Below are 13,949 nucleotides of genomic sequence, written 5' to 3' on the forward strand. Positions count from 1 at the left end.
GTGGTTGTTTATCCTTTGTATCTGATTTCCGATTGTCAAGCCCCATGTCTTTGGGAAACCTACAGTACGGTTCTCTATAGTTATACCCTTTCATCCTAACTAGATAAGAGCTTCTGAGACTGAGCTGTCTGGGTTTGCTGGCACCTAGAGTCAGTAGCTCTTGCTTGTGTCTACTGAGGAATGTCTTTCATGAAGCCAGCAGAAGCAGCTCCTGGGAAGCTATTGTTCTCATTTTCCATGATTGGCCTCACACAATCAGTTGTGTAGGAAAAAAAATGAGATGGGATGGAGGGACAAAATAATAAGGGGCTAGAAAATATTTTCTTTTGTAGACAAAGCCTGAAGAATCCGATTCAAACTCTATTAGATAAGTTGGGGACCGAGTACATAAACTTGGTAACAAGAGAGTAGCTAGAAAAGATCCTCACTCATTGAGCCACACACCCATGTTCTGACCAGAAGAAGGCTGTTGTATCATTATTCTAGCATTTTCTCCTTGACTAAAGGGTAATGTGAACATACTGTACTTAGGAGACAGGAAGGCTTCATTTCAGTTCAGTTCAGTTCAGTCACTCAGTCATGTCCGACTCTTTGCGACCCCATTACTCACAGCACGCCAGGCCTCCTTGTCCATCACCAACTCCCGGAGTTCATTCAAACTCATGTCCATCGAGTCAGTGATGCCATCCAGCCATCTGATCCTCTGTCGTCCCCTTCTCCTCCTGCCCCCAATCCCTCCCAGCATCAGAGTCTTTTCCAATGAGTCAACTCTTCGCATGAGGTGGCCAAAGTACTGGAGTTTCAGCTTTAGCATCATTCCTTCCAAAGAACACCCAGGACTGATCTCCTTTAGAATGGACTGGTTTGATCTCCTTGCAGTCCAAGGGACTCTCAAGAGTCTTCTCCAACAACACAGTTCAAAAGCATCAATTCTTCGGTGCTCAGCTTTCTTCACAGTCCAACTCTCATATCCATACATGACCACTGGAAAAACCATAGCCTTGACTAGATGGACCTTTGTTGGCAAAGTAATGTCTCTGCTTTTGAATATGCTATCTAGGTTGGTCATAACTTTCCTTCCAAGGAGTAAGCGTCTTTTAATTTCATGCTTACTTGGTTAATATTGCAGAGAACTTAGTTTCACAATCTGGCATCATGACAGATTGTCCAACCAGCTTTGTGGAGATTGTATCAACATCCACCTCTATAGTTTCTTAATCCTTCAGCAAATCAACCCTTCTGAGGACTGGACTCTTCCAAGATATTGACACCAGATTCAGGAACCTGCTATTTTCTGTCCCCACTTTTTTTTTTTTTAATGGGAGGAGGAGCCAATGTAATGGCTCACTTTACTAGAAAGAAGAAATTTTATACCCATATTTTGGGTGAGTTAATGCAGGGGCTCAGTGGGCCAGCTGGTGAGGCAGCAGCTTTTAATGGGCTCCACACCTAGGACATGGCTAGGCCCTGCCTTTGTGCAGCCAGAACCAGATGACAGGACCTTTTTAATTAATGGCAGTACTGTTGTCTTCTTGACAAGTGTAGCCCAATTTCTGCTTGTTGGTGATGGAGGGGACTAAATTAGGGTCTTTCTTGCTATCTGAGACTGCCTTTGGGGCAAGCATATTGTATGAGCCCAGCCCTTGCATATAGTGAGCATGATCTTCCTCTGCAACCCATCACCTGCTCATCACCAGTAGGATCACCACCTCCAGATGCCATGGAGCACACTGTGGTGACTCCATTAGAACTGTGGGCCTTTCGGGCAAGCGTGCCAGCTCTGTGGAATAACCTTGAAGTCATCATGCCAACTGCAAACACCCTTTCTGCCCCCTCTTAGTCTCTGGTTATTTCTTTACTTTTCCTTATATGTTTTCCTAAAAATCATCTTCCCATGGCTACCACTGGAGCATACTTCCCCTCTGAAGTGTAATCTCTCAAGAGGGTTTAGGCTTTTATTATAGATAAGAGTAACCTATGGATTGAAAAAGTATACGCTTTTTATACTGAAAAAACATTCCCAAGACAATGAAATACAAAAGGGTTGGCAACCTGCTTAGAATTAGGGGTGGGAAAGGGCACATGGGAAATACAAAGAGAACAAACTTCTAAAATGCCTCAAAAATTGTTCTGTCTTGTCAGTAAACTTAAATTCAATTCAGCAAAAGTTTATTTTGCACCTTCTATATGCAAATCAGACAAAGAGACATCATGATTAAGGGTACATGAGCTTGAGTGAACAGGTTGCGTTTAAAGATCACAAGAGGGACTTAGCTGATGGTCCAATGGTTAAGATTTCACCTTCCAGTGGAAGGAGTGTGAGTTTGATCTCTGGTTGGGAAGCAAAGATCCCACACGCCTCACAGCTAAAAAGCCAAAACATAAAGCAGAAGCAATATTGTAACAAAAAATTCAATAAAGACTTCAAAAATGGTCTACACACAAAAAAATCTTTTAACAAAAATAAAAATCAAAAGACTGCCCAAGATGGTCAATATATAAGCTACAGCAAGTGGTAGTGGTTGGAGGGGGAACAATGAGCAGGATCCAGCTAGATCATGAGGTGCTTTAAGTACTCAGAATTTGCTTATGATATTATAATTGACAGATGCTATAGAAATATTTTTAAACAGAGACTTGATAAGATCATGTCTGTGTTTTTGAAGGTGATGCTGGTCACACTGTGGAGGATGAGTTAGAAGGAGGCCATGAGTCTAGTTATGAGGCTTTGCTTCTTGGGAGGTGATAGAACCAGTCTCCGCCCCCACCACCCACCCACAATACTGATTTCATTTGTAGGGCCTAGGGCAAGAGCATAGATGAAGACCACCCCTCTCCCAAGATCCTAGTCCACTGAGGCCTACCCTTTTTTCCCCCATCTCCTGTGAGGGTTCAAGACAGTCACATGCCTACATCCACATGTCCAGACTCCATCTGTCTACCCCCCTACCTCAGCCAACAAACAGCTAGCTCTCCATCACAGCTCAGACCTGGGCGGGGGGTGTGCACCTGGGTTGCATTGTCTGTTCTCAGAAGAATATTCTCTTGTATGAGGCTGTACAAGCCCCCTAGATATATTCTGGGCTATTTGGGTGGGAATCCCAGATCTGAGGTGCCCAGTGTGTGGTTTACAATCAGGGGGTGCATGTTCCAGATTGGCGTATACCCTGGCCCTATGGGCTCCTTGCCCTGTAGGAGGTTTAGACAGGGCCCTCCAAAACCCAGGACCCCCCTAAAGGGCCCTCGGTGTATGAGCTCTGAATTTAGAGAGGTACTGGAGAAAGATCCAAAGTTCATATTTAGGAAAGACCACCCATCACCAATATGTAGAGAAGCCCCACAGAAAAATCACACCTTAGTACACCTGAATATGAATTAGACAGAAAAATCCTGCCTCTGACCAAGGTCTGGATACCATCACACTATTCTCTTGTTATAAAGAGAAAATACTAGAGTGATAATAACACAAATTCCATGCTTTTCTAATAAACTCTCCGAAAGATTCCAGTTACTTTTTTCTCCTTCTTTAAATGAGCTAACAAGCAGATTGAATTTCCTCTTTATCTGTCCTTTGAATAAAAAGGTCTAAAAGAATGCAAGGCATTCCTGACCTCAATCCACACCTAAGAAACTCTTATTTCTCTTTACAGAACCATTGCTTTAAATAGCTATATAATGGTGTATTATAGTTGCCTGTATGTGTGTGAGGGGGTTGAGAAAGAGAGACAGAAAACAAGCAAGAGAGGATAAAATAAAACAAAACAAAAACTCTGAAGAAGGAAGTTTCCTCTTTATTATCATCTCTCCATTTGTCAAACTGGAATATAGAGCTGAGTATTAGAGGTTCAGAGTTTCTAGTTCTGAAGCTCTATAATGACTCAGTAACATGGCCCAGTCAATCAGTTTCTCTGTTTATTTTCCTCTTTTGCAAGATGGGAGTAGCACACTGAACCAGAAGAAAAGTGAGGCTGACTTTGAAAAGCAAAGGAGGCCAGGACTCTGAGTATTGCCTTTAGGAAGTCCTACTACTGCCCTCTCTGTTTTTCTCCAGTTTCAGCATCTGAGTTGGTATTCTGAGATAGGAATAGAGAGTGAGGGAAGGCAGGATCCTGGGTAGGGGAGTATTGTTTGTTTTCCAGGACAGATGCTCCCTCTGGTACCAGAGGAAAGCTACTTGATCTTATGGAGGAAAGAAGTAGTGAACCCCTGGGAAGGACAGGAGATAGTAGCTCTGTGTCCACAATAGGCTGAACCTTGAACCACTGTGAAAATGCTTGGTCCTTGTAGGGATGGCTGTGCAGGGAAGAGCTGTGTGCTCAGAGCTGTGATTCTGGTAACTCATGATATTCTGGATCAAAACCACTCTTGAGGGAGCAGGATCATATTCCCATGAAGATCCAAGGTGGTCTCTGTAGGGACCTAAATCAGCAGCCAGCCAAGGTGACAATGCAGGTCCAACACCAGGTAATATGGTGAAAAGCAGAGGCAGGTATGGACTTTTCTGACGTCAGGCTCGCTATCCTTCAGGTCAGGGTGTCAGAATCGCCTCACCCCTCTCCCAGGCCTGTTGCATGTTTTAAAGAGGGTGATGAGAAGAAGATACCAGATGTTGTACTAATTTGGTACTGGGGGCTGAAGACAGATTTATTTAGGGGAAAATGAAAGCTGTGTGATGCCAATGGTACCTTAAAAGTGTGGAGCATTTTGTTTCGGTTACATGGATCTGCATTAGCGCTGGTTGGTTTTTCCTTTTGCCCTGTATTTTCGGTGATGTTGTTTTCTTTTTGGCCTGTTTCTGTTCTTATTTTACACATAAAAAAATTGTACACTGGCCTGTCTGGCAGACAGATCACATTGGGGAAACAGGACATGTTATTGTTGTCAGTTAACTTGTCTTTCACCAGTGCTGGACATGGGTTATGACCTATGCTCTCAGCTCTTGCTGGGAAATTACCCTTGAGGACCATGTGAGCAGTAGTGCCTTGCTGCTCTCCCTCCCATGTCTCAGGCCCAATACATTTGGAGGAAATTCTTTTGTTCTTCATAGGAAACAATATTGTATTGTTAACATACTTTTTTTCTATTAAGTTACAAATTGCACTGTTTTATTGCAATGCTACCATTAAATATGTTGAGTCTCCTAGGAAAGATATATCTGAAACACAAATAAGAAGGGTAATTTTGTGAATAAATTATTAGCCTACAAATAATTTTGGCTGGCAACAGGATAAGGAATGCCTCCCCACAAATAAAATATCAATGGCAAGATGGCAAGGCAGGGCTTGTCTTTCCTGCTGAGGGGCATAATGAACGATTCTGTTTTATAGTTATTTCTAAAGTGTAAGCATTTTCAAATCACCAATACAGTGTTTGGTCCCAGGAGGACAGTAGGAATTTCTGAAGGTTGCCTCACTTTCCAAGTGCAAGTTGTTCAGAGAGGAACACTGTGTCCTGCATCCCGGGTTGGACCAGTTGGGCCCACTGAGAACAGTGTAGACTTGATTTGACTCAGAAAGATCAGTGATGTACCCTAACTTGTTATATGACCTTGGTCAAGTCACAGAACCTCTTTGTTTTGTTTTAATTTGTATAATTTTGGCCTTTGGATAGATCGGGTTGTGTTGTTTTGTTTTGCTTGGGAACTCTCCAAAATCTGTTCTATTGAAAGGAAACAGAAAAAACATTTACTAGGACTTTCATAGGTATTGCTTAGGCCTCTGAGTCATCAAGTTTGGATGAGCTTATTTTCCTCATCTTTATTAATGCTTGGAGCTGTTTGTCAGAAGCAGTAGACCCACAGGCCTATGTTCTAAGCTTCTTACCTGGTACATGTTGGCGAACAGGAGGAAAGCTACTGTACTCCTCCGCTCTAGGAACTGAGGCTGCATGAGCAGCTCTGGGAGTGCACATCCCAGGAAGGCACTGTGCAGCCCAGGGCACAGGCATTTGGACCCAGAATTGTCCCATAATATTGTGAAAGGAACAGTTTTATGTTTTTTGCTCAGATTCCCAAGAATGTCATGAAATATAAAAATGAGATGTCCAGATTTCAATAGTTTACTTTTAGAACAGAAATATACAGCATCTGTTCAGTTCAGTTCAGTCGCGACTCTTTGCAACTCCATGAATCACAGCACACTAGGCCTTCTTGTCCATCACCAACTCCCGGAGTTCACTCAAACTCATGTCCATCGAGTCAGTGATGCCATCCAGCCATCTCATCCTCTGTCATCCCCTTTCCTCCTGCCCCCAATCCCTCCCAGCATCAGGGTCTTTTCCAATGAGTCAACTCTTCGCATGAGGTGGCCAAAGTACTGGAGTTTCAGCTTCAACACCACTCCTTCCAGTGAACACCCAGGACTGATCTCCTTTAGGATGGACTGGTTGGATCTCCTTGCAGTCCAGGGGACCCTCAAGAGTCTTCTCCAACACCACAGTTCAAAAGCATCAATTCTTTGGCACTCAGCTTTCTTCACAGTCCAACTCTCACATCCATACATGACATAACCAAACATTTTTTTTTCTTTTTCTTTTTTTAAGTGTCTTAATCCTTTCCTCCTTCCCAGGTCATATGCTAGGGTAGATGAGAGAAGTATAGGGTAAGGAAGTGATTACTATTGACTAATCTCTTCTAATGTGTCAGGTACTATACCAGATGGTATTGACAAGGTTTTATTTAATTCCTGAAATATCTCTTAAAGGTAGCTCCATTATGATTCCCATTTCACAGTTGAGGAAACTGAGGCTTAGAGAATTAGTATATCTAACCCTAAATCACAAAACTAATATGAAGCAGAGTCAGAATAAAACCCAAATCTGTATCAGTCCTTAGTATTTGTATTTCAATTCTGTACTTTTCCTTTGTATTAATTTTCCTTCATTTTTTGGTAACCTCTTTTTCTCCAGTGACTTTCCTCCTCATTCCTCTAATACTCTCAATTTGCCCAGAGATCAGCATTTCTAAGTCTCTCCCTGTCTCTTTCTCTCCCTCTTTGCTGTCCTGGTCCTGTTCATTTAGCTGGCTGCTAGCCAACCTAATAAACTGAATTCTATCACGAGGCAAGGATAGAGTATTTTACTCTTCCAGCATAAAGTCTACATTTTATATTAATTTTCAGTTCCCATGGGAGACTTGATGTGGAGGGTACTTTGGAAAACCACAAAATCAGTCTACCTCAGTGAACCCACAAAAAGTCTGTGAGTGTATGTTTCTAGTGATACCTGCGGGAAGGTCCTTTCTAGTTAATAATGGTGTATTTTACTGCACAGTGGACTGTGAGAGGGTGTTAAATAAAGATTTTCCTTTCCTCTCTAGTGTGAGGGTACATATAAAAAGCCATTTTGAGTGTGTAAAGGGATTTTGACTTCTAATAGGACTTCCTAATTGATTTCACTTTTGATTGAGATGCACCCCATCCAACTGTATTGGTATAGAAATCCCCAACACTGGCCTACATAGGGTATAGGTTGTAAATGCACCAGTCCCCCATGTTCACCCTAATATTATTCTGTTTCTTGTGTGATATTATGTAGACATGAAAAAAAACCTTTAAGTTTAAATTTCTTTTCCCTTAGGCAAATGGTATGAATGTAATCTTTGAGTTTCACAAGTCCTCCACCAAAAGAAATAAAAAAAGAAAGAAAGAAACAAAGAAGAAGTCTAAAGAATCTGTCTCAAAGACAGATTTTGGTTGAAATTGTCTTGTCATCAACTCCCCCACCCTCCCACATCTTTGGAGTGATTTTCTGCAAGCAAAGGACCATTGCCTAAATGGAGGGATTCTCCATCCTTAGAGCATAAGAACAATGTTAGGAAGAGCAATACCTTGTCCTGCCCTGTAGTGTCCAAACTGGTTTTCCATCATCTGTGATCATCTTCCTCCACTGAGGTGGTCTCCAAACACTGAGTGTGTATCACACTCCCCTGGAGGACTGCTTAAAGCAAGATTGCTTGGCCCCACCCCCCAACAGTTTTTGATTCAGGAGGTCTAGGGTGGGGCTGGAGAATTTGCATGTCTGACTTGTTTCCAGGTGAATTCCTGCTCTGGGAATTCCACTTTGAGAACCAACCATTGCTCTAATCTATTTGTATGCAGTGTCCAAAATAAACTTTAAGCATTATAAATTAGATAAGGTTGTTTTCTTGTTAAAAATCCTTGCATGTCTTTCCATTGTACTTAAAGCAAAGTCACGCTTTTCCAGGCCTGCAAGGCCTTGTGTGGGTGTCCTCTGCTTACTTCTTCAAGCTCATCGTCTTCTGTTCCCTCTTCTTGTCCACAAGGCTCAATCCCTCGGCCTTCTCCAAGGTTGCCCTTGAAAATGTAGAGCTCTTGTTTCCCTTCAAGACCTCAGGCTCTTCATTCCTCCTCTGTTACCCAGCTGATTTCTTCCCTTCCTTCAGGTTACATGTCCAATGACCTCCCGAAGCTTTTACTGCCAGTACCATCCAGTGGAGTCACTGCAGTCACTCCTCACCATGTCACTTCATTTCCTCTATAGCAGTTAGCACCATCTGAAGTGAGATGATGAAACCATATTAATTCTATTATTTAATGTCTATCTCCCGCTCCTAGGGTATAAGATCTGTGAGGATAGGACCTTATCTTGCTCATAGCATCATTCCCAGTGCCCATAGAGGTATTTGATATGTTGTGGGTGCTGGGGTAATTTCTGTTGTATAAATAGTAGGTTTAAACAAGGTAACTGAGTTATACTCCCTAAGTAGGGAAGACTTTGGACCTATCTGGCTTCTACATTGGGCATCCCTTGTGGCTCAGATAGTAAAGACTGCCTGCAATGCTAGGAGACCCAGGTTCGATCCCTGGTCTGGTAGATCCCACTACCAGAAGGAAATGGCAACCCACTCCAGTATCCTTGCCTGGAAAATTCCATGGACAGAGAGGCTTGGTGCGTTATAGTCCTTGGGTTCCAAAGAGTCGGACATGACTGAGCTTCTACATTGTGGTTGGAGGTAGCCAATCAGTGAGAATAAGCCAGCCATGTCTAACGGTTGAGCACACTGGAAGCAGGACCAGCCCAGAGAGGCTAGTCTGGATAGTATGATCTTTGAAAATCCGTTATGCTACTGATGCTGCTTCCACCAAAGTCTACCAACCCAAAGTGTGGAGGCTTGGAATGACAAGGTTATTTCCTTGACTATTTTCCCAAGGTTGATCTTATAGCCATGATTCATCTTGGAGTCCATATGGTTTTCAGGAGGGGTACACTGAAAAGTTACACCTGAGACAATACTCAGTCCTCTTCGATAGCTCTAAGAGAAGAAAGATTCCTAGAGCTTGGGCCGACTGTCTGGCCCCTGGGGAAGAAGTCTGGTGTTCATGTCCATGTCTGTCACTGGACAAGGCTCAGATTGAAGCCTCAGCATTTCACTCTGGGCAAGAAGAAAGGGTGAAATTTCAAAGTGGGCAAGGGGAATATTTTGAAAATGAAGATTCTTTGGTGTTCTTGAATCCCCCATAAACACAGTGAAACAGAAAAGTGATCCTCCCACTCAAAGCCCTCAGAAGCCCTCAGGATTTCCGCTCCTACTCCATCCCCTCCAGCAGTGTTATTAGTGTAGCTGAGCTTGTGACGCAAGGCAGATAAAGTGACAGTTATGGTAGTATCAGAGTCCCATATTAGAGAAACTGCCAAAAAAAAAAAAAAAAAAACCACACCGAAAAACAAACCATCTCTCAGCATTCTGCTCACTTTGCAAGAGAAAAGTCTCATCTAGGCCTGACCCAGGAAAAATGCAGATCTGAATATTGTCTGGGACCATCTAGACTGGGAATAGTCCAGCACCAAGGAAGAGTGAGTAGCTTCAGCTCTTTCTAGAAATAGACTCATTTCTGGAAAAGAATTGCTTTTTCAGGTGATAGTCCCTTGAGAAAGAAATTCTGGTCCTAATCATATTGATGAAAGTAATAGATGCCCATGCACAACTCCGGGGGCATCCTAAATGCCATCTCCAGGAAGAACACTTGATCAGAGTGACAGTGCTTCTAGTTTGCCTGTAACCCTGAGGTGGTTAATTTTATGTGTCAACTTGGCTAGGTTAGTGGACACCCAAATAGCTAGTAGAACATTCTTTTTGGGTATGTCAGTGAGGGAGTCTCTGGAAGAGATTAGCATTTGAATCAGTAGACTGAATGAAAAGTTCACCCTTACCAATGGGGTGGGCATCGTCCAATCCACTGAGTGTCTGTAAAGAACAGAAAGAGGGAAGAAGGGAGAATTCTTATTCTGCTTCAGCTGAGATATCCGTCTTCTGCCCTCACACATCCCTTCTCCTGGTTCTTGAGCTTTCTGACTCAGGACTTACATAATCAGCTCCCTGATCTCAGGCCTTTGGACTTGGACTGATTTATATCATGGCTTACCTGGTTTTCCAGCTTGCAAATGGACTTCTTGGCCTTCATAACCAGATGAGCCAATTTCTATAATAAATCTCTTCTGGTATATATCTATATATTTCTTATTGGTTTTGTTTCTCTGGAGAACCCACTAATACATCCCAGCATAAATTTTCCACAATGCCTCTCTTCAGTCTCGGTAGTCTCTGGATAATTATTAATGCCTTTTTTCTCTCTCTGAAGTGTTGCTATTTGGACAATAGGCTATATTGCCATAATATTGATTGGGTATACTCATTCTCTCTCAAGAGTTACTAAATAGACCTTCATCTGGAAGTCTCTAGAGCAGTATGTCCAATAGAACTTTCTGCAACAACAGAAATGCTATTTTTATGTTAATACTGTAGCCCTTCTGCTTGTGGCTATTATGCTGTGTGAAATGTGGCTAGTGCGACACAGGAACAAACTTAAATTTCTATTTAATTTTAATTAATTTAACATTAAAATGTAAATAGCCCCATGTGACTGATGGCTACCATATGGGACAGTACAATTCCTGAGGCCTTTTGTTTAGTCTCCAAATCGCTTCTCCTCTCCTTTGGTAAATTCTTTCAGGAATAATCACTATTGTACCCACCCGTTCCTAAAAAGGTAGCGGACAAGGAGAGATGAGAACCAGATAAGGAAAGTGGAGTACAATGATATTTATTTGGTGAGTAAAGGACCAGAACCAATAATTTTTTTATTTCTATCATTTTGGTTTATCTGGGTTGAACTGAGGACGAACAGCCTGCTGAGGTTTGAGGTTGCTGATATGATAACCCAAGCAGGTGAGAGTACAAGACAGGAGTTCATGTCCCAAGCTCATGTCCTCCATGGTTTGGATTCTTCTTAGCAAGCCAGATTTGCTAAATTGAGGCTGGGGAGTTTTGCTACCTGGAATTTTTTTTTTTTTTGGTGGGGGGACATGCTAGTTAAGTTTTATTTGGGGCAAAATGAGAACTGCAGCCCAGGAGGCAGTGTTTCAGACAGCTCTGAGGTAAGCGGGGAGCTAGGATATATAGTTTTCAACAAAGGGCAGGTAGTTGGGAACATAAAAATAATCAAAATATTATTATTAATTAAAGAAAACAAGATACCTAAAGTTAAGGAATTTAGCACTTTCCATGTATGGGAAGATGCAAGAGTCTGGGCTTATTGAAATCATTCCTTTGATATGCACCTCAGCTATCTGGGGCCAGTATTCTGTATTTTTCATATCCTGAGTTTCCTCAGGAATCATCATAGGGAGTGGCTGTAGTCTGAAAGTTTTATTTTTAAAACAGATTTGGATAAAACTACTACTAAGAGCACTGGTGGACCTATGGATATACAAAATGTGATATACACATACAATGGAATATTATTCAGCCTTAAATACGCAGGAAGTTCTGATACATGCTGCAACATGAATGGACCTTCGAGGACCTTATGCAAAGTGAAATAAACCAGATACAAAGACAAATGCTGTATGATTCCACTGAATGAGGCATCTAGGGTAATCAGGTTCATAGAGACAGAAAGTAGAACGATGGTTGCCATGATCTTGGGGTAGGAAGAGGGAGGAGTTAGTGTTTACTGGGTTTAGGATTTCAGTTTTGCAAGATGAAAAAGTTCTGGAGATAGGTTGTACAATGTGAATATATAATACTACCGAACCCTATGCTTATAAACGGTCATGATGACAGGTGTAATTTTTATTTCCACAGTTTAAACAACTGTTAAGAGATATGGCAGTTCTAAGATTTTGTTGGCTTCTTAAAATTTAATTGGTTCATTTAAAAAAGGAATTTTTAAATCATAAACAGAAGATTATAATGAGTTGGGTACTATAACCCCTTTTGAAAGTGTGAAAGTGTTAGACACTCAGTTGTGTCTGACTGTTTGTGATCCCAGTGAACTGTAGCCCGCCAGGCTTCTCTGTGCATGGAGTTTCCCAGGCAAGAATACCAGAGTGGATTGCCATTCCCTTCTCCAGGGTGTCTTCCCAACACAGGTATCGAACCTGGGTCTCCTGTATTGGAGGTAGATTCTTTACTGTCTGAGCCACCAGGGGAGCCCATAACCCCTTTGGCTTCCCTCAAAGATCTTCCTATGGAAAAGAGAAAGCTTGTTCGTTTGTTTTTTCTAGTAATAAACCCATAGAAATTTGAGGAAGAAAGAAAACATTTATTGAGCATCTACAATTTGCTTGGTACTGTGCCTGGCCCTTTTACAAATATTATCTCATTTAATATTTATAATAATTGTTTAATTCAGCTTACAAATAAGTAAACCCAAGGGACAAGAGAGGCTCAGTTACTTGCCTAAAGTCACACAAAGCATTGATGCTAATAAGAATAACAGCAAGGATGGTGTTTGATGTTTATTGGGCCCTGATTGCTGGATCTCTGACTGCCATCCATCATGTATAGGTGATGTGACTGGGACTTAGGTTCAGTGATTTGCTTGAGGTTACACAGCTGTTTAATACCAGAGCAAGGCTAGGACCAGAGGCCATATCAGTATTGTTTCCAGCTATCTTGACCTTGGGGAAAGAAGCGTAAGCCCTGTTTAACTGGAAAACAAATTTATGTATTGGGATAGCTCCTTCAACTGAGAATTTTAGTAAACTCTGAATCAGTTTCATGAGTTGATATTTCCCTTTGCTTTAATGCCTACTGAGAGTCATCTAGACCAGGAATGAAGAGACAAGGCAGTGACTTTCCTGGATGTGATTTTAACACATGGTGTACAACATGCAACTTTAGAAATACACCATTCTGAATTTTCTGGGTTAATGTGTTGGTAACCGAGTAGCTAAAGGAAAAAAGAAAATCATTCTTATTTTATTGCAAAGCATTTTTAATGGCTCCAATGGGTATGTCTGACTTGTGGGATGCCACCACATTTCAAGATAGTAATAAATGGAGGCATGAAGTTCTTGTCTAGGATGAGCTGAAAAGTTTTCTGGGTTCCACCCTCTGTCTCATGGTTAATTCTTTCTTGGTTTTGAGTAAATACCATTGACTCTCAGAACAAGGCCAAGCACCAGCTTGACTATGATGCTTGCTCTTCCTTTGCCTTCCTTGCTTTGCTTTTGCTTCTCCTTAGTTCAGGGTGGTAACGGCGTGCTTTTATTTTATGATCATTCTCGGTATCAGAGCTAAACATAGAACCTACAGAAACCTCAAAAATTTCCTTCCAATTTCCTGCTAGAGTCTAGGAGAATTAAAATTTGGAATTAATACATGACATGTCACAAAGAGTTGGTAACCTGGAGATAAACATGTCACTTTCCTCCCTCAGGTGTAGCTTTGCCTAAAGTGATAATAAAGGGGAACTTACTGTGAGAAGGCAGTTTACCCTACTACTATTGAACCAGATATGCAACTGGTTTTACAACCCAGGTTGTAAAATGAACTAAACTAGTATTACTTATTTTCTTTCAGCATTAAAGAAATGAATCTGTCTGCTTTTAAGGTGGTTATTGCAGTATTTTGGAAGAGAAGTCACCCTGAAAATTTATCTTTTCTGTGCTTTGAAACATAACATTGCCCTTCTTTGAGAAAAATC

General features: G+C 41.6%; 1 long non-coding RNA gene across 1 annotated transcript; it reads right to left on the reverse strand.

The window, feature by feature from the left end:
* Nucleotides 1-6,043: 6,043 nt before the first annotated feature.
* On the reverse strand, nucleotides 6,044-8,512 carry LOC147367051 (uncharacterized). The gene is made up of 2 exons (XR_015169753.1): nucleotides 7,826-8,512; nucleotides 6,044-6,574 (listed from the first exon to the last, which is right to left on the reverse strand). It is a non-coding gene; the product is annotated as an uncharacterized LOC147367051 (long non-coding RNA).
* Between the last annotated feature and the right edge of the window lie 5,437 nt (nucleotides 8,513-13,949).

Source organism: Bos grunniens, chromosome 8, assembly GCF_055505025.1.
Source record: "Bos grunniens cultivar Pamir isolate PY7600 chromosome 8, Bosgru_T2T1.0, whole genome shotgun sequence".
NCBI lineage: Eukaryota > Metazoa > Chordata > Mammalia > Artiodactyla > Bovidae > Bos > Bos grunniens.